Source organism: Canis lupus, chromosome 16 (genome assembly GCF_048164855.1).
Source record: "Canis lupus baileyi chromosome 16, mCanLup2.hap1, whole genome shotgun sequence".
NCBI classification, from domain to species: domain Eukaryota; kingdom Metazoa; phylum Chordata; class Mammalia; order Carnivora; family Canidae; genus Canis; species Canis lupus.
In genome coordinates this window covers 33,938,729-33,964,579 of record NC_132853.1, presented here as the reverse complement: position 1 = coordinate 33,964,579, position 25,851 = coordinate 33,938,729, and the positions used below count along the sequence as shown (strand labels likewise).

The window sequence follows — 25,851 nt, the reverse complement described above, 5'->3', positions numbered from 1 at the left end:
TAAGATTTGGCTCCTCCTTCTTCACCTGGTACCCGCTCAGCTCTGGCACAGCATCCCCTTTTGCTTATGCTGGAAGCAGGGAGCCTCCTTGCCGTCCCCCTCCCCTATCCAACCCATTCCTGGACTCTCCCTGAAACTTCTGGAACCTGGTCACGTCTTTCTACCCAGCTGCCTCTGGCTTGGCCAGAGTCCCTGTCACCTCTCCCCAGACCCCTGCCCGGGGCAGCCTCCTAGGAGCCTCTGCCCCTCTGCTGCATTCTCCACACCAGTCCTGGAGCCGTCTTTGCAAGGTGCAAATGTGCCCAAGCCGCCTGCCCTTGCACTGGAAGCTTTTCTGCTCCTGTCACCTAGAAGAAAATATAAGATCCCCCACTTGGCCTAGGCGGCCCTTATAGTCTGATCCTGGCTCATCTGTGCAGTCTCACCTCCATGGGCCTCTCCAACCCTGGGCTGCAGGTGCCTTGACTTCCAGTCACATGGTCATGCCTGGCTTTCCTTTTTTCTTTCCTGAGAGCCTCCCCCGTCTAAATGAGAAGTCTCAGTTATACTTTCTTGTGGCACCCCATCCTTTTCCTTAATTGTACTTACATAATTTGCAATAACATACTCATCACGGTGATGATTGTCTTACCTACCTCTGTACACTTGTGACTAGAAAGACTAGGGATGTTTCGTTCAATATCCCTGAGCAGAGCTGGGCACACAGGAGACAACGATATTTATTTACTGAATGACAGGGATGGCCCTCGGCTCTGCCACCCCCGAGGATAGTTGTTAGCCACCCATAGATATTTACATTTAATGATGAAGTTGGGGTGCCTGGGTGGCTCAGAGGTTGAGCATCTGCTTTCTGCTCAGGTCATGATCCCCAAGTCCCATGGTCGAGTCCTGCATCGGGTTCCCTGCAGGGAGCCTGCTTCTCCCTCTGCCTGTGTCTCTGCCTCTCTCTGTGTGTCTCTCATGAATAAATAACATCTTTTAAAAAATGATGAAAGTTAAATAAAATAGAAAGATTCAGTTCCTGGGAACCTGGGTGGCTCAGTCGGTTAAGTGTCTGCCTTTGGTTCAGGTCATGATCCCAGGGTCCTGGGAAGGGGCCCCACATCATCCGGCTCTTTGCTCAGTGGGGACCCTGCTTCTCCCCGTCTCTGCTGTTCCCCCTGCTTGTGCTTTCTCACTCTCTTAAACAAACAAACAAACAAACAAACAAACAAAATCTTTAACAACAACAACAACAACAACAACAAGAAAGCGAGGTTCAGTTTCTGCTTCCACCACCGCAGAAAGTTCTACTGGGCCGTGCAGTGAACGCCTATGCCTCTTGGGTCATTCACACAACTGGCTAAGAAATGGAGTTTCACTTTTGTGTGGCTGAATTTAATTTCTAGCTCAAGCCCCTCTTGTGCTGGGTGAGGGACACTTTCTGTCCTGCCTGGGGTCCCTCTCCCTTTTCCCATGGTGGGACAAATGCTAGGACTCTCATGTGATGCCAGAGTTTCAGGGGGGAGTCCTCGTCCTCCTCCTCTAGGCCTCGGCTCATGGAGAACAAATACTGCTGAAAGCCTCGTAAAGAAAAGGAGCCACGCCAGCCCTCCTTGCCCCCTCCCCAGCTTCTTTCCGTTCCCCCGAGGCATCCTTTTTCATTTAAGGAAAAAGCTATTTCTCCAAGATCATAAATAATATGTGTTTATGGCTCTCTCTTGATTTGTCCACTTTAGACATTTTCAGCTTAATTCCTATTATGGGAGATGAGAATTTTTTGCTTTTGTTCACCTTCTTCAAGTCACTCATTCTTTCAATTTTCTTAGAGGTTTTTTGACAGCACAACGATACTGTTAATATTCACTATAGAATGCACTCTGATCCTAGGTCCTTTTTTGAACAGCTCTTTTTTTTTTTTTTCTAAAGATTTTATTTATTTATTTGAGAGAAACAGCGAGACAGCACAAGCAGGGGGAACAGCAGAGGGAGAGGGAGAAACAGGCTTCCCACTGAGCAGGAAGTCCTATGTGGGGCTTGATCCCAGGACTCCCGGACCATGACCCGAGCTGAAGGCAGATGCCCAATTGAATAAGACACCCAGGCACCCCTGAACAGCTCTTTTAAAAAGTTAATAATTGTTGGGCACCTGGGTGGCTCAGTTGAGTGTCTAACTCTTCGTTTCAGCTCAGGTTGTGATCTCAGGGTCATGAGATTGAGGCTTGATTCGGACTCCATGCTCAGCGAGGGAGTCTGTTTGAGATTCTCTCTCCCTCTCCTTCTACCCCCACCCTTGCTGTCTTCCCCTCTCTAAAATAAATAGATCTTTAACATAAAGTTAATAATTGTGACATTTTATTTGTTTTCTTTGCATTCCTGGTGAAACCTCCTTATATCCCTAATAATTCGGTAGGGCAGTTTTTAATACAAATTTGCATATAAACCTTTTATCACCCCCTCACCTCCCCCCAAGGAGAAAAAAAGTTCTTGGAGTCCTTTGTGCTCCTGTTCCACCCCGTCCTGGCCCACTGAATGGCCATACTCCTGGGGGCCCCCTTATTTCTCATCTGTGCTGGGAACTCTGTTTCCTCAACCTGGTGGTTCTGTTTGTCATGATTTAGTCCTTCATGTTGACCAAGTACAGCTTCTGGCAGCTCTTGAAACAGGATCCATGGGAGATGAAATGTTTGAGTCTATGACTATCTAAAAATATCTTTATCCTCACCTCACACTTGGTTGATAGTTTCACTGGGGGCAAGAATTTTAGACGGAAAATAATTTTTAGTCAGAATGTTATATGCTGCTTCATTATTTTCTGGCTTCCAGTGTTGCTGTTGAGAAAGTCCCAAACTAGCTCATGGTGGTAGTGGTGGGAGACAGAGAGAGAAAGAGAGAGAGAGAGGCCCACATAGAAACTGCAGTGTGTCTTTCATAACCTAGTCCTAGAAGTTGCTAGACTTACTGCTGCTTCTGTGATGTTCTGTTGACCACACAGACTGACCCTGGTCCAGCGTAGGAGGGCATAACATAAATGTGGGTGGCAGGAAATGGGGATCCTTGGGTGCCATCTTGGATCTCAGCTATCATAAGGTCAATGTGTTCTTTATATGGATTTTCAAGAAGTCCACCATTTACCATGCACCACGTTCCAGGCTATTTTTTTTTTTTTTTTTTTGCCTCCAATCCTTTTTGCCTTTCTGTAGGTCTGAGGTGATGAACTGGTTTGCTTCTTATGATCTCTTTCTCTGGCACTCAGCTTTGACCTTTCTCTGCCATGTCATTTTTCATTCCTTTATTCTTCTCTATTTCTATATGTCATGGTTTGACTTTACAGATAACTTGTAGCCTCATTAATATGGAGTTTATGTTCCTGTATCTTGCTCTCTTTATTATCTTGGGATGAGTTTTGAGAAGGGAAGACAGGGGGTAGAAAGAATTTTTGTTCTACCATTTTGGAATCAGAAGTCTTTCCAGGAAATCCCCAGCTAGTCAGTCCAGTTTTACTCTTCTTCATGTACCTTCTATACCCCCATTCCACCCAGGATTTATGAATTTTCAGTTCAAAAGCCAAGAATTGACTCATTTGTTCTCTGTATTTTGCTATGTGATCCCTTCCTGGAGATGGTTAGCATAAAATGAATGCTCAGAGTTGTGAAGAGAGGACAAAGGGTAAAAGAAATATATGGAGTTGGGGTATCCTGGTTATTCATCAAAATGTGTTATTCTGATATAACAGCTAAAGATTAGAAAAATTAAAGATCAGGAACATTGGAAACTTTAGAAACTGGGCACTTAGTCAGGAGATATGCTTTCAAATTTAAAATGTAAACCACAGGAGAACTCCAGTTGGAATGTTAGGAATGAAGAGAAGGAGAGTCTGGCAAGTTAACTCTGCAACTCCAAGAAACCTTGACACACCAGCATTTGATGACTTGGGCAAAATCTAGCTGACGTGATCATTGGGTTGGTCCACTCACTTTACAAATGGGGAAAGTGAGGTCAGAGAAGGCAAGGGACTTGACCAAGGTGGCTGAGTCAGTTAAGAGCAGAGAGGGAATCTGAACTTTGGCTTTAGCTTTGGTGCTTTTCTCACTGTACCAAGAAGACTTTGACATTTTAATGGCATCCCTCCTTTCTTTATAATTTGGGAATGGTTTTGATAATTATCTACCTACCTCTTTTTTTTTTTTCTACCTACCTCTTTATTTCTGAAGAGCAAGAACATAATTTTTACTGATATCCAGATGGCCTTTTCTCTGCCATCAGCCTTGATAATGGCAGTTCTGTGCAGGGAAGAAATACAGAAGTTTGGGAAGGGCTGTTTAGAGGTAAACAGTCGTCCTTATGTCAGGACTTCGCGGAGCCTCTGCCTTGTCAGTGTACACTGGAAGTCTCCAAGAGATGTACGGTCAGTCTGTTAGTCTACTTGGGTTGCCATAACAAAGTCCCCCAGACTGGGTGGCTGGAATCAGGAGATTTATTAGTCTATAGGCTGGAAGTCCAAGATAAAGTTGCCATCAGGATTTGTTTCTTCCAGGGCATTTCTCCTTGGCTTTTGGATGGCTACTTTCTTGCTGTATCTGTCTTCAGGTGGTCTTACCTCCGTCTGTGTGCCTTGATGGGTCTCTCTGTATCCAAATTTCCTCTTCTTATAAGGACACCAGTCAGATTGGATTAGGCCCATTCTAAAGCCCTCATTTTAACTTTTTTTTTTTTCAAATGTTTTATTTATTTATTTGAGAGGGAGAGAGAGAGAGAGAGAGAGCTAGCAGAGGGAGAAGTAGATGCCCCGCTGAGCAGAGAGCCTGATATGGGACCTGATCCCAGGACCCTGAGATCGTGACCTGAGCTGAAGGCAGATGCTTAACCGATTGAGCCACCAAGGCTCCCCTCATTTTAACTTAATCACCTCCTAAAAGCCCCTATTGACAAACGCAGGCACATTCTGAGCTACAAATCAGGGCTACAAAACATGAATTTTGGAGGGGATACAATTCAGCCCCAAATGCCAGTGTTTCCCTGGCTTAGTGGGTGGTGGAGTCCTTCACAGTATTGAGGAATCTGTGGTTGAGGGGACATTCTACAGGAAATGGTGCTCTCAGGAAACACAACAAGCAGGCTGCAGCTGAGAAGGTGCAGGACCTTGTACCAATGTCCAAAGTTTGATATGACTGATCTTGTGATGAAAATCAGGAGCATGTGATGGTGGGAAGGGATAGAGCTGACTAGAAACAGAAGATTTTTTTTTTTAAGATTGTATTTATTTATTTATTCATGAGAGACACAGAAGGAGGCAGAGACATAGGCAAAGGGAGAAACAGGCTCCTTGTGGGGAGATGGATGTGGGACTTGATCCAAGGACCCCAGGATTGACTCGAGCCAAAGGCAAATGCTCAACCACTGAGCCACCCAGGCATCTGAAACAGCAGCTTTTTAAAATTTTGGGGCACCTTAATGGCTCAGTGGTTTAAGGGTTGGTCTTGGGCTCAGGTCATGATCTCAGGGTCCTGGGATGAAGACCCATGTCAAACTCCCTGTTAAGCAGGAAATCTGCTTCTCCCTCTCCTTCTGCCTGCTGCTCCTCCTGCTTATGCTCAGTCTCACCCTCTCAAATAAATAAATAAAATCTTAAAAAAAATCAGAAAATTAAAATTTATTTATTTATTTATTTATTTATTTATTTAGAGTATGGGGTGCCACATAGAATGGAAGGCAGGACTCTGGGAACTGAGCGCCTGCTTCTCTGTTTCTCTAGGCCTCTGATGTCTACCTCTCTCTGCTTGGCTTCATTTAGCTTTACTCCTGTTCCTGAGGGAAACGGCTTTCTCCATGAACCAACCCCATCTCTAAACAAGAGAGTATTTCTTGCAGATCTAACAGAAAAACTTACATTGTGGGATTACACTGTGGAGAGTTATTTGGTTCTTTTATTGGCTGCAGGCTAGATATAATCCAGAAGTGGCGAATGAAAGAGTATGGGGCAACCAAAGGTAGAAAGAGCCTTATCATGTTGTGGTGATACTGGAGGAAGGACACAGTGATCTGGCCCCACGGCTTGTGGAACTGTACAGGGAAGAGAAGTCTCTTTTGGTGTGTATGTTGTGTGAGTCAGGGCATGTTCTGTGTGTTCTTTTAGGTGATGGTCTCTCAGGAGTAGCCACAAGAGAAGACCCGGGAGAAGCTCAGGAAAATGAGGTTTATTATACTCACACATCACAGAAGTAGGAGGCATGCCATGCAGGGCCAGATGGGGAAGCACTAGTGTTGATCAGGAGGTGGAAAGGCAGGAGTGAGAGGAATGCCAAGGCCTTGACGTTTATAGGAGTTTTCAAAGGCAAGGCAGGGCAGGGTAAGTAAGCAGTGGAGGATCAGCTATTGATGGGCCCCAGGCTATAAAGCTGGCCCCTAGTTGCTAGGTACCTGGCCCTGGGATGAATAAAAACATTGCCTCCTGGGGTGCATGGGTCAGACAGGAGGGGTATGGCTCTGGATAGGTTAGTTTGCATATCAGAGGCATATTCCTGGCTGTCTTTTGCTCTCTCTAAGATTTGGCTAGGTGAGGCCCAGGGTGAGCTCTGGTAAGAGAGGATATAAAGGCAACAAAGTTCTGGATAATAGGTCAAAAACACCTTAGGTGCCGAAGAGTGGCCCTTGACAGAGGATTTGCAGCTGAGTGGTGGAGTCAGTCAGCACTTTGGATCTTCCTTCTTTTTTCCTTCCTTTCCTTTCCTTTCCTTTCCTTTCCTTTCCTTTCCTTTCCTTTCCTTTCCTTTCCTTTCCTTTCCTTTCCTTTCCTTTCCTTTCCTTTCCTTTCCTTTCCGTTCCTCTTTCCTTTCCTTTCTTCTCTTTTCCTTCCACTTTTGGGGTTCCTGCCTTCAGAATCCCCCTGGATCCTGTCATGCTCAGTGGCTCTTGGAGAACACTATGCCCATCTTTCTTTGTGTCTGAGAGTAGGTGGCCTCCATCATTCATCTACTCAATAGTGTTTTTTTTTTAATGTTTTATTTATTTATTCATGAGAGACACAGAGAGAGAGGCAGAGACATAGGCAGAGGGAGAAGCAGGCTCCTCATAGGGAGCCTGATGCTGGACTTCATCCTGGACCCAGGGTCACAACCTGAGCCTAAAGGCTGATGCTCAACTGCTGAGCCCAGGTGTCCCCATGTTCTTTTTTTCTTAAAGATTAATTTATGAGAGAGAGAGAGAGAGAGAGAGAGAGAGAGAGAAGGGGCAGAGGGAGAGAGAGAAAATCTTGAGCAGACTCCCCAGTGGGTACAGAGCCCGATACAGGGCTCTATGTCACCACCGTGAGATTGTGACCTGAGCTGAAATCAAGAGTCGGATGTTCAGCTGACTGAGCCACTGACGATGGTATCCAGGAATTTTCTGAGAGTAGATTGTCTCTTTGGCTCTGTGGGAGGTTCTGGGAATATAATTCTGACCCTTAACAACATGTGGTCAAATTAGAGGGCAGGTGAAGTCTAGTGGTCCTGTTCAGTGAGGTGCGGAGTGATTATTAGTCTTTCTTTGGGCCCCATTGCTATTTTCAAACCATTTCTCATTCATCCTCACAGAAAAATACCTTTCTCCTCCAGGGTTGTCTTCATCTGGACAAAAGGCCAAAACAGCTTTAGAGAGCAGTTGTCGATGGGCTGGGCTTCAAAGGATGGGCAGTTCTTCCAGCTGAAGAAGGTGGAGGAGAGACTAAAGGGCCATAGAGACAGAGCAAGGAGCAGATCATTAGAATTTTAGGCTGCTGGGTACAGCTCTGTTTCCTTCGGTTTCCAATGAGATTACCCTCCTGGTGCCAGAAAAATGCCCCATGGCTCATCCCCTGGAGGAATATTTTCCAGCTGAAACTTTCTCCATCTACTTTGCAGAGTTGAGTCTCCTAGTAACCCTTTTCTAGGCAATTTTGTCCTCGAAGGCAGCAGAGAAAGAAATCAATGAACTGCAGGGGTCCACTTAGCATTAAGGCCGATTTCAAATGGGAAAAATACAAGGATAAATGTCTTTGTGCGAAGGGGGGTTCTTTTTCATAATTGTGTTTGCATAGGTGGCTCATGGCTGGAAGATTTCCCTCTGGAAAAGGTTGAGTCTTTTTTTTTTTTTTTTTTAATGAATCCCAGAGGAAGTGTAATTCACATGAAGTCTGTAGGCTCACTCTGTAGTTTAACCTGTTTATAAAAGCAGATCTTAAATTAAAAAAAAAATAACAACACGGCTTGATATTTTCTGAGTTGTATGGTGGTTGATCACCCCTAATTTCAGGAACACTGATGCGGTATGCAAGAGAAGAAGCCTTTGATTAGATTTAAATGGACATCTTGAATAGAGTCTAAAATGGGAAAAGAAAGCAGAACTGCCCTTTGATTCTACAAAAATAAAACCAATTTGCCTTGAAAAAACTTATCTCATTTTCTTTCTCTTTTCATATTTGCAAGTTAAATAGGATTAAATCCCAATCAGCCATTCATTATATACTTGCCAAATATGTAGACTGAGACCTGGCTGAGTGTCAGATCTACTCATGGCCAAGTTGAGTGTCAGGTGCTTTGATTTATAGGGAACTTCAGGAGCTGCTTGTGGCGTCATCTTTTCCTACTCAGATAATGTGTTTCCCCCCCCCCTCATAATTTAGAACTCCATCTCTTACATCTATAGACAGCAACATAACTTATGAGAATGCAGAACATGACCAAAGATATTGGAGCACATAACATGAGGCAACATAAAAGGAATACATAAATCCAAGATATCTAAAATCAATGGCTCCTCACCAAGTTCTAATATTCACATTTTGATAATTATTTTAACTTCTATTTCAGTTTTGAGACCCTACAGAATGAATACTTAGGGTTTTTCTTCTTTGCCACTGTGGATAAGATGTTTTGAAAATGAAGAATCTGCTTTTGTGGTGGCCAACCTCCGGTGATAGCAGAGTCCTTCCCTACCATGGTCACCTGGGGACAGAGATGTCAGAGTAGATTAAGTGTTTGAGAGACTAAAGGAGATTTCATCAGCCTCTCTGTGTGCCTTCAGAGCATGGTCAGATAGTCTTTATTGGATGGAAATAAAAATGTCTCTCTTTTTAAAATTTTTTTTTGGGAATGAGAATTTTGGCTAAAATAAGGCAGGAGGACTTCTATGCTGAGGACTTGGTAAAGGGAAACACCAGGGATAAATGTATGTACATAGCTGGTTCACTGTACCCAGAACTTGTTCTCTGTATTCATAACCTGTGACTGCCCTAAAGGGACAGATTAAAATTCAAAGCATACAGATCCTTGGCTGTTTGATTTCAGACACAAAATTGGAAAGGGGCTGATAAACATACAGAGCACGCATCCCTCTCTCATTCCCTCTGTGTTCCATTACACTGGGCTCAGCAGAGGCAGGACCCTGTCAACTCTGGCTGAGAAGGGTCCCCTCTTTTTGTCCTGATGGCAAGAGTCTGGTTGTTCCAATAGAGTTTCCTAAACCACCTCTGTTTTTCCAGTGTTTTTGGAACAGAGGAAGTCTGGTGGGGCCTGGGTGGGAGCAAGCTCACATTTATTCCGCTACCTTTCCATGGGCTGGGGGGGTGAGGGGAGCGGGGGAGGCTTACTCACATGAGGATATCCCACATCCCTTTTGGGACAATGGCCATGTGGTCACGAGACTCGCAAGACCTTAGTGATAAGTAACACCATTGACATGGTGACTCTGTCCCCCATGATTTCTGAGATGTGGCTGAGGTCTTTCATTGGTCAGATTCTTTCTCTTTCCCTGCCTGCTATTTAATTCTTGGCTTTTGGAGGTCAAGACTCAACTCCACATTTTCTTAAATAGGCACATTTTACATTACTCATTAAAAGCTCAGACATCAGGCTTAGATTTCTTGTCTTGCCGGACAATGATTGTTTTATTTATTTATTTATTTTTTTAATTTATTTTTTATTGGTGTTCAATTTACTAACATACAGAATAACACCCAGTGCCCGTCACCCATTCACTCCCACCCCCCGCCCTCCTCCCCTTCTACCACCCCTAGTTCGTTTCCCAGAGTTAGCAGTCTTTACGTTCTGTCTCCCTTTCTGATATTTCCCACACATTTCTTCTCCCTTCCCTTATATTCCCTTTCACTATTATTTATATTCCCCAAATGAATGAGAACATATAATGTTTGTCCTTCTCCGACTGACTTACTTCACTCAGCATAATACCCTCCAGTTCCATCCACGTTGAAGCAAATGGTGGGTATTTGTCATTTCTAATAGCTGAGTAATATTCCATTGTATACATAAACCACATCTTCTTTATCCATTCATCTTTCGTTGGACACCGAGGCTCCTTCCACAGTTTGGCTATCGTGGCCATTGCTGCTATAAACATCGGGGTGCAGGTGTCCCGGCGTTACAATGATTGTTTTAGGTCTAAGATTACAGGACGACATTCCTAGAGTCCTGAGATCAAGCTGTCTCACCCATGTGTTGAGCTTCGTGGATCCTTGGAGAAAATGGACAGCTCTGCTTTGAGGGACAGAGCAGCTGGCAGCATCAGATTCTGGGCCCTGTTGGTGTCTTTTACTATTCTAGGCTGTCAGCTGTAGGGCAAGGAAGTGGGGATTTGTGATTAACAATTCATGGAGTTCTCATTCTTAACGATTAGGCAGCAGTTTATTATTAATGATTCCCGGGTGTTCCAAGCACTAATAAAACTAATGATCACTTTTGAATATTAGCAGAGTTGTGTGTCCCTTTTAGAGATGGATGGTTGTCAAGTATGTATGCCTTAAAGCGAGGGTGTAGCCCAGACTGACTTTTTGGAAACTGCTCTTTCTCCTTCTAAGAGCCTAGATTTGTGCCCTGGGATCTTGGCCCCTTAACTACATACAGCTAATGGAACCATAGGTGGATCCTAACTCAGGGAGATGATTATTAGATTGTGTCCCTACCAAAATTCATTTGTTGAAAGCCTACCACCCAGTGTGATGGTACTAGGAGGTAGATCCTTTGGGAGGTAACTGACCTTAGATGAGGCCCTGGGGGTAAAGCCCCCATGAATGGGATTCATGCCCATATAAGAGTTACAAGAGAGTTTGCTTTCTTTCTCTCTGCCCTGTAAGGATCCAATGAGTAGTTGGCCATCTACAACCCGGAAGAGTGTTCTCACCACAGCCTGACCATGCTCACACCCTGATCTTGGACTTCCAGCCTCCAGAACTCTAAGAAGGAAATTTCCATTGTTCTAAGCCACCCAGTCTTTTTTTTTTTATTTTTAAAGATTTATTTATTTATTCATGAGACACACACACACACACACACACACACACACACACTCACACAGAGGCAGATACATAGGCAGAAGGAGAAGCAGGCTTCTCACGGGGACCCCGATGTGGGACTTGATCCCGGATCTTGGGATCACACCCTGAGCTGAAGGCAGCCACTCAACTGCTGGGCCACCCAAGCATCCCTAAGCCACCCAGTCTATGGTACTTGCTAGAGCAGCACAAACTGACTCAGACAGGCCTCTGCGATGCATGGAGTCAATTCATTATTTCTATTGGTAAGTTGAACAAAGCCTGTGGAGACTGGCTGGATGAGGTGGTATTGGGCAAGGAAAAGTCACACAGTGTTGGGGTCAGAGCTGGTGCCAAGGCCAGTCAGGCCCATGGGCAAGCTGAAATGGAGGTAGAGACTTTATAGCTGGTTTTTGGGGAACACGAGCCAAGAGAAGCAGAGCTGCAAGAGCACATGGTCCAGAGGGAGAGTTGAGACTATCACAGCTGAGGACTCTCTGTGGCCCAGGTTCCTGTCCCTGGATGCTCACCTGCAATGACTCCATCTAGTTTGAGTGGGTTTCTCTTCCTTGCAAGCAGACAACCCCTGACCAGAAGAATGGCCTGTGATAGCCAGAGGTGACTCATCACAGAGCCAGGGATAGTCAGTCTCAGTGAGAGGATATGCAGCTTCCAGGTGGGCAAAAAATGCTTTGGTGCTGGAGTGCACCGTTGGTGCCATGAAATCAGGGCAGGGCATGTCTGGCGATTGTCCCTCTGGGCACCGGTGTTCTGTGGAGAGCAGGGAAGAGAGAAGGATGGGAAGTTACCACGGGTCTTTTGGGTGCCAGGAACTGTGTAAGGTGCTTTGAAAGTGTGTCTTCTTTTGTCTTTTTACGGTTACAGTAGGTTGAATAATGGTCCTCCCTAATATGTCCACATCCTAATCCCTGGAATCTGAGTAATTTTGCAGATGTGATAAAGTTAGTGTAATCAAAAGGGTCCTTATAAGAAGGAGGCAAGCAGGTCAGAAGCAGAGGAGAAGGCAAAGTGATGAAGCAGAGGTTGGAGTGATATGCTTTCACAGTGGAGGAAGGGGTCATGAGCCAAGAAATACAGACAGCCACTAAAAGCTGAAAACAGCAAGGAAATGGATCCCTCCCTGAGAATCTCCAGAAGGATCCAGTCCTGCTGATCACCTTGACTTTTATTTTTTTTTTATTAACTTTAAAAATTTTAATTCCAGTAGAGTTCACATACAGTGTTCTATTAGTTTCCGGTGTACGACATTGTGGTTCAACACTTCCATACAACACTCAGTGCTCATTAGAATAAGTGTGCACTTTAATTCTCATCACTAGTTCCTCTACTGCCTCCACCTCCCCTCTGGTAAGCATCGGTTTGTTCTCTGCAGGTGAGAGCCTATTTCTTGGTTCCTCCCCCCCCTTAACTTTGCTCATTTGTTTTGTTTCTTAAAGTCCACATACAAGTGAGATCCTACGGTATTTGTCTTTCTCTGACTGCGTTATTTCACTTAGCATAATATTCTCTAGCTCCATCCATGTTGTTGCAAATGGCAAGATTTCATTTTCTTTTTTTTTAAGTTTTTTTTTTTTTTTTTTTTAAGATTTATTTATCCATGACAGACATGCAGAGACACAGGCAGAGGGAGAAGCAGGCTCCTCACAGGGAGCCCGATGTGGGACTCGATCCCGGATCCTGGGATCATGCCCTGGGCTGAAGGCAGACACTCAACCACTAAGTCGCCCAGGCATCCCGAGATTTCATTTTCTTAATGGTTGAATAATATTCCATTGTATATGTATATCATATCTTTATTCATTCATCTATCAGTGGGCACTCGGACTGCTTCCATAATTTGACTGATGTAAATAATGCAATAAACAGAGGGGTGCATGTTTCCCTTTGACTTGGCATTTTTGTATCTTTTGGGTAAATACCCAGTAGTGTGATTACTGGATTGTAAGGTAGTTCTATTTTTAACTTTTTGAGGAACCTCTGTATGTTTTTCAACAGTGGCTGCACCAGTATGCATTCCAAACAGCACAAGGGGGTTCCTATTTGTCCACATCCTCGCCAACATTTGTTTCTTGTGTTGCTGATTTTAGCCATTCTGACAGGTGTGAGGTGGTATCTCATTGTGCTTTTGATAGGTATTTCCCTGATAATGAGTGGTGTTGAGCATCTTTTCAAGTCTTTTGGCCATCCGGATGTCTTCTTTGGAGAAATGTCTGTTCATGTCTTCTGCCCATTTTTAAATTGAATTATTTGCTTTTTGGGTGTTGAGTCTGATAAGTTCTTTATAAATTTTGGATACTAACCCTTTATTGAATTTATCATTTGCAAATATTGTCTCCTGCTCAGTAGGTTGCCTTTTAGTTTTGTTGATTATTTCCTTTGCTGCAGAGAAGCTTTTTATTTTGATGTAGTTCCAATAGTCTATTTTTGTTTTTATTTCTCTTGCCTCAGAAGACATCTCTAGAAAAATGTTGCTATAGCTGATGTCAGAGAAGTTACTGCCCGTGCCTTCTAGAATTTTTATGGTCTCTGGTCCCACATTTGGGTCTTTAATTCACCTTGGATTTAATCCACCTAGGCAACCTTGACTTTAGCCTAGTGAATCAGAGTTCAGATTTCTGACCTCCAGAACTTTGAGAGAGTAAATCTATGTTGTTTTAGGCCATTAAATTTGTGACAGTTTGTTATAGCAGCAGTAGGACACTAATATGGTCATATTTTTATATTCCCCATTTTTACAAACAAAGAAGCTCAGTGTGGTTGGGTAACTTTCCCAAGGACACACAGCTAGTAAGAGATGGAAAAGAGCTTTGGTTCCAAGACTGTCAGACTCAGAACTACTGTGGGAAAGTATCCCACTATCTGCTTCTACTGCCTGAGGAATCTCTTTCATAAGCACATCAAAAGCTCAATCTGTGTACAGCAGGTTAATGCAGGCTACCTGGAGCCAAAAAATAGGTGGGATGACCTTTCAATATCCTTCCTTTCAACATTTCCAGGAAGTGTCTATTTGCCAACTGTACAGAAGTGCATGTAACCTCTGGTGGCCCCAGTGGCTGGGCCCTCCCAGCTAGTTTGGCATCTGGGTCTCTTAGGTGCCTGCTTCTTTGAGGATGCAGGAGTAGGTCTGATTTATTACGGTGCCTTCCCCAATTTCATGCCAAATGATTCAATTACAGTCACCCTCAGCACTCAGGAGAGGTTTCCTGCTGGCTCACAAAGATGAGCCCCGGGTGGCCTGGAGCATGTAGGAAAATTTCACCTTATTATTTATTGGAGGGGAAAGTGGCATTTCTCCCACTTTGGAGCAGGTTAGTTAATCACCGCATATGGGAGAGGAGGTAGGAAAAATCTCCCCCTTTCCAAAGCGAAGCCAGATTTTAATGAGGAAATATGGCAATGTTTTTACTTTATAGTCCCTGGCCACCACATTCTTCTCAGCTCAGGGTTACCCCTGCTGCACTGAAAGGGATGAATGCTTATTGGCTTCTCACTAACCTAAAAACAATGGTTTCCATTTAGAAAGCACTTACTATGTGTCAGGCTCGGTGCTAGGCAATTTATAAGTAATCCTTAACCTGAGCCTGCAGAGTAAATATTATAAGCTCATCTCATCAACTGGGAAGCCAAGGTTCAGATAAATGAAGGAATCTGCCCAACAGCACCCAACAGGTCAGCTAGGATTCAAATGTAGGTTTTCCCTAAACTTGAGTGTTCTTTCCAGAAGTATTGGCATTTTTTTTTTTTTCAATCTGGGTATTTTAATGCTTGCTTCTCTGCAGCCTGCAGGTCTCAGATGTCACTTCCTTCATGCAGTCTGACTGCTCAAGTCCAGGTCCTCCTTGGCTGGGTGCTCATCCGCTTGGTGCTATATTTTATGCTGTATTATAATTGTTTTCTTGTTATCTGTGTCCCCACTATATCACAGACCCTTGAAAGCAAAGCCTTTGTCTTTTCCACCATTGTACTCCAAGTGCCCAGCACAGAGCAGGCACTCAATAATTGCTTGTTGACTATATGAAGGAATGAATGGCACACACGCTTACATAAAGGCTGTCAAGTGAACTTTAGATATCATTCAGGGAAGACACCATAATTTGCAAAGTGCATTAAAATGTTATCACTTTAAGAATGTATAGAACTTGAGTGCCTGGTGGCTCAGTCGGTTAAGCATCTGACTCTTGATCTCAGCTCAGGTCTTGATCTCCAGGCAATGAGTTCAGTCTCTGTAGTCCCAGCATGGAGCCTACTTAAAAACATTTTAAAAAATGAATGGAACTCATAAAAGGTGATACAAATGACTCATTATGATGAGATTATTGGAACAACTTTTTGGTGTTCAGCTAAACCTTAGAAGACTTAGAGAACCACTTGCAAGAAAATTTCCCAATTTTTAAAAAAGATTTTATTTATTCATGAGAGACAGAGACATAGGCAGAGGGAGAAGCAGGCTCCCTCCCTGCGGGGAGCCTGATGTGGGACTCGAGCACAAGACCCTGGGATCACAACCTGAGCCCAGGGCTGACATTGGCTCAACCACTGAGCCACCCAGGTGCCCTGAAAATTTCCCAGTTTTTTTTTTTAATTTCCCAATTTTTATTTATTTATTTATGATAGACATGGGGAGAGAGAGAGAGAGAGAGAGAGAGAGAGGCAGAGAGGCAGAGACACAGGTGGAGGGAGAAGCAGGCTCCATGCCGGGAGCCCGACGTGGGACTCAATCCCGGGACTCCAGGATCACGCCCTGGGCCAAAGGCAGGCGCTAAACCGCTGAGCCACCCAGGGAGCCCTAATTTCCCAATTTTTGATGAAAATTTATCAGATTGGTTTCCTTAGCACCAACATTCCCTACAGACTGGCATAAAAAGGCTGTAAAAAAATCAGTTTGTTCTCAGAATATATTTGGACTTTTGTTTTCAAAGCAACCTTTCAGATGTGCTCATCCTATTCAGTCACTCCATTTCTGGCTCAAAATTTACTCCTCTGGTTGCATTTGGAAACAAGCACATTAAGGGCAGGGTTCTGTCTTGATCTCTGCCATGGACCCTAGGCACCTAGGACAGTGTTTAGCTTAGCTGAGGCTCTCAGTTCGTATTTGTTGCCTAACTAATGGGCTCCTCCTATTCAATATAGTGAAAGTGTCAGAGAAGGGGAAAAGGTCACATGCAGGAGCAGCAGTGGATGACAGGTGGGAACTTGTCAGAATCTCCTTCCCTAATGTAATGGGTGCTGGCTGCTTGCTCTGTCTGCTACTCCCAGCCTACCCAGCCAAGGTGGAATCATCCACTCACTGTGGGCCATACTCCTTTATACCAAACCAGTCCTGAATGCCAGAGAATCTTCTAGGCAATCACTCAAGTCTTCCCTCATTGTTCATTTTTGCCATTGACCTCTTCTTTTCATTTTGTTTCCTGGTGCCAAACTCCTTGACATGGCCACAAGCTCTAGGCCTCAGCTTTATCCTGGCCTGTGGTCATTCATTGGAGCCAGAGTGGTTGGGTTGAATTTAAGCTTGACCTACTGTCCAGTTGTGAGGCTTTGGGTAAATTCCTTAACCTCTCTGCTCTCCAGTTTCCTTATTACTAAAATTAGGATAATAGCTGTACCCCTCAGAGGGCTCTCAAGAGGAGTTAAATGAGTTAATATTTGTAAAGTGCTTAGACCAGCACCCAACACACGGGAGGCATTAAATCCCTGTTTGCTGTTATTATAATCCCTATTACTATCATTATAATGATGTCCTTCTTGGGCTCTCAATGGGCTGTCAGGGGAAGGCAGGTAGAGTACCAGCACAGGAGGGAACCTTGCTAATATCCATGACATCTGCAGAGGTGTGGTGATGCAGACTATTGCCGGAAGAAAATTCTAACCCACAGCCAGCTACGAAGAATGCACAGAGGGTAAAAGCTATTTATTTGCTGCTGCTTTGGATCACTTCCCAGTCCATTCCTAAATCTCTGTTGCCCAGTCCCTGGAAGGCTCTTCTCTCTCTGATTGCTCCCCTTCTTCTGCACTTCCATTCTGGGATCCTCCTGGTCTTTTTAGGCTCTCACTTCTCCCCCACAGAGTCCTGACTCCATCCTCTCCTCCTCCATCCTTTTCACAGCCCCAGCCCTGGTCCTCTAGGTCTGCTGAGTTGTCAGAGTGAAGACCAAAGACATGTACTTTGCCATTAGAAATACCCTCTTATGGGAGAACCAAGGGGCATCATTATTGTAGCAAAGTGCCTCTTTTTCTGCCTTACCAAGTTGCCTGCGCTCAGGAAGGGGTGAGCGTGGGCAGAAGAGCATGAGGGAGCAGGGAAGGCGACCACTTCCCATCTCACAGAGCTCAGGGAATGTGCCTTTTCTGGGGGTGGCCGCGAAGGTGTGGGCTTTAGCCTGGAGACAGTGAATCGCTTGGGATCAAGCTGCACCCTGGAGTTTCATTTCAAACCATGCAGCTGGAGCCTGACTCTGCTACTAACAACCACCTGCTCTCATCACCATGCAGACCCTGATGGAAAGAGGCATTAATTTACAAGAAGGGCACCGAGTAGCAGACGTGTGTCAATATGCAACTTTTCACCCAGGAGAGGAAATAAATCTCATTTTGGAATTGATGTCATGATTGACTTTGGAGCATATAAACTTGTTATGTAATTGATCTCTGAGCAAAGTGGGCATGTGACGAGCAGGTACAGGTTGCACGTTTGACATTTTGTTCCCTGCCTCGCTTCCCTATTTCAGCCTCTTTCCCCATCTCCCAGGGATGGCTGGCCTGGACCAATGAGAACAGATCTGTTTTTTAGTCTTCATGATAGCCTGGGGGAAGGCATACCAAAGTAACCTTACTCCCCAGCCTACTGTTGGACCTGGTGTTCTGGCGACAAAGTTATGCCCTAGGTCTGCATCCTGCATGCTGTGTCCTGGTCAGTTTCCATTAGTTTCAAATGGCCCAGGTAATAAACAGCAGTAGGTCTGAGCACTGGAAAGGCTGTAGTGGTTGTCTGGTGGTCTGTCCATCCCTAGACAGACCCAGCACCACCACCATTGTGCCCCCTCCCCTCTGCTCATGGCCTCCCTTACTTCTACCTTCCCATCTCCCTTCTCCATTAGACCAGCGAGCGGTGATGGAAAACTTGGGTCCCTGTGATGGGAGCATGGTGTTAGCTGTGAAGAGAAGCATACCACTAAATTTTAGGAGTCTGAATACTCTGGCTTTGAAGCTTGGTCTGATTTATTTATGGGCTGGCCTCTGTCACCCGGAGTACAGCATTATATCAGCCAGCGTGTTGAAGGTGCCCCCAGTGGTTTATGGCTGTGATAATGGAGTTGTTACGGGCCCTGGTGAGCTGAAATTTATCAAGGCCCAGATTCTTCCCAGTGTAGCTGGCTCTGAGATGTCCCTTCACCTCTGTTCATGACAATAACAGTAATAGTAATAAATAATAATACTGTAGAAGAAGTAATCATGGTGATGATGGTGGTGATAATAATTATAATAATAAAATAGCTCATGCCTACCAAGCCATTACTATGTGCCTGGCACATATGTTATCATTTATACATTATTTTATGCTCCTCAAACTGTCTTTAAGGTTGACATTATTCAATAATTAATTTACAGGTGATGAACGTTGAGGTTAAGCAGTGTCCCCAAGGCTATAGAGTTGGTAGGATTTGAGCTGGGAATTCAAATCCACTTTGAATCCAGTGTTTTTATTTTGTTATTTTTAATAAATAAATTAATTAATTAATGCCCAGCATGGAGTCCAACATGGATCTTGAACTCACCACCCTGAAATCAAGACCTGAGCTGAGATCAGGAGTTGGATGCTTAACTGACTGAGTCACCCAGGCACCCCTAATTTTAAAATTTTTTTATAGGTGTTATTCTGAGCGCTGTCTTTGCTCCCTTGACTAAAAAGGAGATAAACAAAGGTTACCAAAGTGAGAATAAACACTACTTCTTGACAGCAACAGAGTCAGTCACCACTACCACTTGGATTTGGCACTGCTTCCTTAGCCACAGTGATTTCTAATTTGAACTTTGTGTGCTCTGGTAACAGGGAGGGGTGTGTTCTGGTTAAGGGACTAGAACATTCTGGCTACAAAAAGAAGAATGATGTCCTCCATGAGAAAGAGGCATTTAGGCGTTCTGAGTTATAGCTAGTTCATTGTGGGCTTGGTTACTGGGAGTCTGTCCAGTGACTCATCAGCTCTTGGTCCTGCATGCTGAGGGCCAGACCCAGGGATGTGGTGCTGAGGCTGAGAACCAATCCGGCCAGAGCTGGTCAGCTGGCCTTTCCCTGGCAGCATCTCTCCTTGGGAGAGAGTGTGATCGGCTGGAAAGAGCTTGAACTTGGAAGTGGTTGGAGCTGTAGTAGAAACCTAGCTCTGTCATTTCTTAGCATCTCAGTGTGATGAGATGATTATTTATGGGCTGGCACCTGTCACCGAGAGTACAGCATTATATCACCTGAGACTTGCCTTTCTCATCTGAAAAGTGGGCATGAGAACACATCTTTGAGTTCCTCTGGGGATTAAATCAAATATGGAATGTAGGATTTGTAGTCCCTGGTTGGCACCTGATAGTGTTTGGTTAGTTCCCTGTTCCTTGTTTATCTGCAACATTGGAGGGGTGAGGGGGGTGCATAACAGACAACAGCATCCCTGTTCTCCCTTGTCTTGGATCCAGAGCGTCTAAATGCTTTGCTCACGTTGCCACAATAAAACCAAAACACAGTTCAGGTCTCCTGGTTGCCTGCTGTGATTTCCACTCCAATATGGCCTTGGATCAGCCTGGAGCAGGTGTTGGCAACTTATGGCCCCAGGGTCAAATCGGGCGCATTGCTTGTTTTTGTAAGTAAAATTTATAGGAAAATGGCCATATTTATTCATTTCATTCATTTCCATATTGTCTCTAGCTAAACAGCAGAGTTGAGCTCGAATGGCCCATAAAATGTACAATTTCTACTATCTGGTCCTTTGTAGAGAAAGTTTGTTGATTCGTGGAATAGAATGTCACTGCCTGCTTAGGTGGGAGGGATTTCAGAGTGGGGAATCGCAGAATCAGGAAGGTGGGGAACCCCTCAAAAGGTTGAAGAAGAGGAGCATTTGGGAGAGAACACCGGCTTTCAAGGAAAGAAGGCGGGAGGGGAGTGAAGGGAGAATATAGACCTTTAGCAGACCTGGCTATAGCCCCAAAAGACGTGCCAGGAAATATTAGGAAATCGATAAATCTGCTCCCTTTAATTCCTTTGTCTCTATGGGGGATGCGAGGCTGTTTGCAGAGATTATGAGAAAATATGTGTTGAATGTCTGACAAAAGGCCAGGTCTCGAGATGGTCCTTCTGCAAGCCTGGCTGGCGACAGGGCTCCTGTCTACTATTTGTCTTCCTTGCCTCTGGGCTCTGACTTTAGGACCTCGAACTTGATGTTTCTTGGAAATCCATCATCCTCTATAGCCAATAGGTCCCCAAACCCTGTCTACTCTGACTCCTTAAATATATCTCCAGTCCATCCCTTCCTTTCCATCTCCACTGCCACAATCCTGGGGCCTCATCAACTCTAAACAGGATTATTGTAATAGTATCTGCCTGCCCGTCCGTCCATCCATCCATCCATCCATCCATCCATCCATCCATCCATCCATCCATTTCACACTGAGTGCCTGCTAATGTGCCATGTATGGAGCTAAACCCTGGGATAGAATGCTGAGCATGATACAGTCCTTGTCTTCAAGGCCTCACAGCTAATGGGCATTAATAACTGAATTTCCACTTCTAGCCTCACCTCCACCCAGGTTCTTCTTCCTCATTTTCAGGGTGCTCTTTTGAAAGCATATGTTTGATTCTGCTATTCCCCTAGTTATGACCTTTTGATAATGTCCTGATAATTTGCTTATGGGACAAACTCTTCAGTCCTTAGTGAGGCATCTAGGTTTCTTTGCAAACTGATCCCTGGAAATTTATCTTTCTAGCCTTTTCCCCCATAAATCTAAATTTTAGTGAACAACTTCTAATTATGGTTCAAGCCTGACATGAACTTTCATACTGTGTTAGTCAGGGTAAGTAAGTAAAGGTAGGCTCTGCAGAGGTAACAAATAAACTTGAAAGCTCAGTGCCTTAATGCAGTAAAATTTTATATATTACTTATATACAGTCTAATGTGATGTTCCTGGGCAGCTCTTCGCCAAGCCAGGATGAGGAGATCCAGGCTCCTTCTATCTCTAAAAGTGTCTGCAAGCTCATCCCAGTCACCCAACCAGCAGCAGAGAGGATGAAAGTCCATGGAAGGTACTCAGAAAGTGTTAGGAGATAGATCTTGCATCACTTTCATTGGCTGGAGCTCAATCATGTGACCTCAGTTAACTGCAGGGGAGACTGGGAAATGTAGTTTAGCTGTGTGCCCACGAGGATGAAGAAATGGATTTGATGACTGAATACATTATCTCTATCATTTAAATCTTGGTGTCTTTTGTTCTTAGACTCTCCTTCCTTCTCCTGCTATTCTGGGCATGTGGGCATCTCCTTATCTTTTGAGGCCTAGCCTCACATCACCTCTCCTGAGGAGCCTTTTCTGGCCCCAGACAGGCCAGATCCATTTCTTTGCTTCCACAGTACTTTGTCTATTGTTAACATTGATCAGATTTTTCTATGTGTCAGGCCCTGTTCTGAGTTCTTTACATGCATTAACTCTTGTGACCCTCACACAAACTCCATGAAGTAGGTATTAGTATTCTTCTCAATTCAAAGATGAGGAAACTGAGTTTATGGGATCAAGCAAGTGTCTAAGAACTTTATTATAATATCACAGTTCACAGTACTGATTCATTTTCCCATCTTTCACTCCTAGGGGACCATGAACAGGCAGGAGCCTGGTTTTATTCATCTTCTATGCTTGAAAATTCTGTGTCTTCAGCAACTATTTATTGTATGAGGAAATGTTACCATTCAATATGTTAATATATATTGGTGAATTTATTTCGTATGGACCCATAATGGGGTATGCCCACCAAATGTTTATTCCCCGTTGGTTTAAGAACTGAGTCATCAGTCAGTGATGGATGGCTCATTCTTTTAGAAGGCACACATGACCAGCTGGACACTCCAGTGGTGTTTGCAGATGCTGCAGCGGAAATCTGCTCCTGACACAGCACTTGCTTTGCAAACTGTTCCTGGTCATTGTGGGCTTTGCATGGTGATCTTCAAACAGCTGGGCTCCATTATGATCCATCAGGAGATGCATTTGCTCCTGACCCCAAGACTTGAGACAAATCAGGTGTCACATGCCTTCAATTTGACCTTTGGAAAAGCTTTGATTCCATCATGTAATAGGGTAGCTAACAGCATTTTTTCGGCTCAAAGAACTAGCAGTGCAGTTAAATGGATCCAAATGAAACAAGCCTGAATTATGTGCTAATCCCTGTATGAGGTGTTGATGATGTGAAGATGAGTAAGGTATATGTGGTTCATGAGTTGTAAGTGCTCACAGCTTAAGACTGAAGGAGGAGCTAGAGTATCAGGAGTGCCTACTTAAGAGGGTTGCATTGAGGCATGAATGAGACAGTGCGGCAGGGGGAAGACATGGCACAGTGCCGGCCATCTTAGTAAGTACTCAATTAACATCAGCTGTTATATGATTATGACTATGTGGTGAGTGTTATCTTGGTGACATGTATGAAATGCTTTGGGAGCAGAGTATTCAGTTGTGCCTGGGGAATTCTAGGAGGCATTCACAGAGGAAGTGAGCTTGGAATAGGGCTCCAGGTGACGAGTAGGATGCTTTTTAGAGAAGACAGTGGTAAGGGTGGGGATGGGCACTGGAGACTGAGGAAACCAGGGGTACAAAATAAATTTTCTTTTTCTCTGAGTACCATAGGTAGAGATGGTAAGTGTAGTGTGGGAGGCACAAGATGGTTCTCCTGCTGCCAAATGCCTGCATCCTAATCTCTGATACAAGTGAATATGTTACCTACATAGTTACCTTTACTTCCCTGTTGCCACAGGGAAGTAAAGTTGTCAGTGGAATGAAGCCTAGTCAGCTGGCCTTAAAATGGGGAGATTATCCTGGATTCTTCGTGGTGGCCTAGGTGTTATCCTAAGTGTCCTTAAAAGTGGAGGCAGGAGAGGGAGGTAAAATGATGCAGCTCAAGAAGGATGGAGAGAGGAGCCCTGAGCCAAGGAAGGTATAGGGGTTTCTGGAAGCTGGAAAAGGGAAGGAAATGCATTCTTCCCTGAAGTTTCCAGAAATGAACACAGCCCTGCTCACACCTTGCCTTTCCTTCCATGATATCTGTGTCGGACTTCTAGCTTCTATAACTGAAAAATAATACATTTGCATTGTTGAGGTCACCAAGGTTGTCGTAATCTGTTACAGTCACAGTAGGAAAGGAATACAGATCAGGAAGGCAGAATGAAGGAGAGAGGTCTGGAAGGTGGGCTGGGCCAGGCTATGCAAGCCTTCCTAGGTTTCCTTCTCTTTTCCTGTAGGACGGAGATTCCAAACAAGTGTTCTGTCCCTTGAAGTGTTCTGCACAATGTCCAGAGATCAAATGGCTTTGGGTATCATCACATGCTCTAGTCCTCATTTGAAAATTTATCACGGACATTCATATTTTGAAGGCCCCAAGAAGTTCTGCAGCAGAGAAATCTGCTTAACATCATTTAATCAAGTGCTTTCCAAAACTTGCTTCATCCTCAACTTCTCTTTTTTTTTTTTTTGCATTAAGACCTGTTCACATCCCTGTTTTATTGCATATGATCTGTTACTTTGGAAAATCCAGCAACAGGTGAGGAGAACCTATCAGAGTTTTAATTTTAATACATAAAATACATTGGCTTTTTTTTTTTTGGTTGAAAGGTAGTGTAACCTCATTATGAAAAATAAAGATGCTCAATGTATAGCAGCAAGTTAAAGAATCATAACCTGGAACTGAGCAGAGTTATGACCGGTTAGCACAAATCCTCCAGGAATGAGATGAACATCATGGAATCATTTATCGAAGACCTCTGGATTCATGTTGCAGGTAAGCAAGGAAGGAGGGAGGGTTTTTCACTTTTGCCCCTAAGTGAGTAGGGTCTTTATGAAAACTTACCAGAATTCAAAATTATTTGGTAGTGAGGATATGGTCAGGGGATGGCATGGTAGCACAGGGAGGTTGTGGGATGAGCAAGGATCACCCCCAGTATGAAGCTGTCTGCTCTGCTGAGGGGGACCAGACAAAATCCTCTTTCTCAATTGTAGTGCAGGTGGCATGAGCTTGGTGGATGACATCTTGAATGTTGAAATCCTGGAGCCAAACTGCTGCTAAAAAGTATTGAGTCACAGTCTTTGTTTCCTTGGGGTTGGAAAGAAACATCAAACCTGAGGTTGAACAGAACCATCCTCTGGTTGAAATGGAAATGGAAGCATGTGTATTATTGCTTGACCAACTGGTTTTTGAGGATTTAGAGAGGCATCAACTAAAGTCTTGCCCTGATGTGGCTTTTTCAGCCATCAGCAGACAACTTGCCATGCCCCAAAGAAAATACCTTCATTGTCCCTGTGTAATCGTCTGCAGTGTACCAGAGGAGCTGCCCACAGTGTGCTAGGCTTTGTGATTGTTCTGGAGGACGAATAAGACATGGCCAGCCTGCAAAGACCTCAGAATCCAGGATATCTAGAAAACCTAGGAAATGAAGTAACAGTTGTCTGACAAAGCTCGAGTATTCGGAGGACAAGATGGGGCATGTGACATAATGTGGGAGTGTTGAGGAAGGTTTCCTGGGAGAGGTGATGCCTGACTGAATTGGGTTTCGAAGGATGTCTGAACATTAGCCAGATGAAGCGTGTTGGCAGAGAAGGGTAAAGGGCATCACGGGCACAGTCGAGAACACCACACTGAGGGGCAGAACAGTGAGTGGGAGACAAAATGCGTGTCTGTGTTGGTTGCAGGAAATGTATGAGGTGGGAGAGGTGCGAGGCTGGAGAGGTAAGAATCGGGTTATGAGGGTCTGATGACCTTTCTAAGGAAATAGGGCTTCCCTTAGTCTCCACTTAGTGTTTTTCAAAGTTTGATCCCCATGCTTTCTGCACCAGAATCATAGGTCTTAGGTGCTTGTTAAAAGTCCAGGTGCTTGGATCAGAGCCTTTGGAGGAGGCACCCAGAAAGCTGCATTTTATTTGTTTGTTTGTTTATTTATTTATTTATATGATCTGAATCGTTGAGTCTTTTATTAGCAGATTTCTTCTTTTTAAATTTTTAAAAAATATTTTATTTATTTATTTGAGAGAGAGAGAGAGAGAGAGAGTGAGAGTGCCAGAGGAAGAGGGAGAGAGAGAAGCAGATTCCCTGCATAACGAGGAGCCCTATGTGAGGCTCCTTCGCAGGATCCTGGAATCATGACCTGAGCCGAAGGCAGATGCTTAACCAACCAAGTCACCCAGGCACCTCAGAGATCTGCATTTTAGAGAAGCTCCCAGGTGATTCTGGTGTACCCTGACCTTGAGAACCACCACTTCAGGAGTGACAAGAGCCATTGAAGAATTTCAGGTGGCGATGTTGCTGCATCTGGGGTTTAGATCACTCACCCTCGAGTGGAATGT

At 44.3% G+C, this 25,851-nt stretch overlaps 1 long non-coding RNA gene across 3 annotated transcripts in view; it reads left to right on the top strand.

The window, feature by feature from the left end:
• The window catches only part of LOC140607494 (uncharacterized), a 122,368-nt gene that overhangs the window by 15,596 nt on the left and 80,921 nt on the right, over nucleotides 1-25,851 (top strand). For all 3 annotated transcript variants that reach the window (XR_012009498.1, XR_012009497.1, XR_012009495.1), the window contains exon 3: nucleotides 24,127-24,292. This is a non-coding gene — a long non-coding RNA (uncharacterized lncRNA). The remainder of the gene's footprint in view (nucleotides 1-24,126; nucleotides 24,293-25,851) is intronic.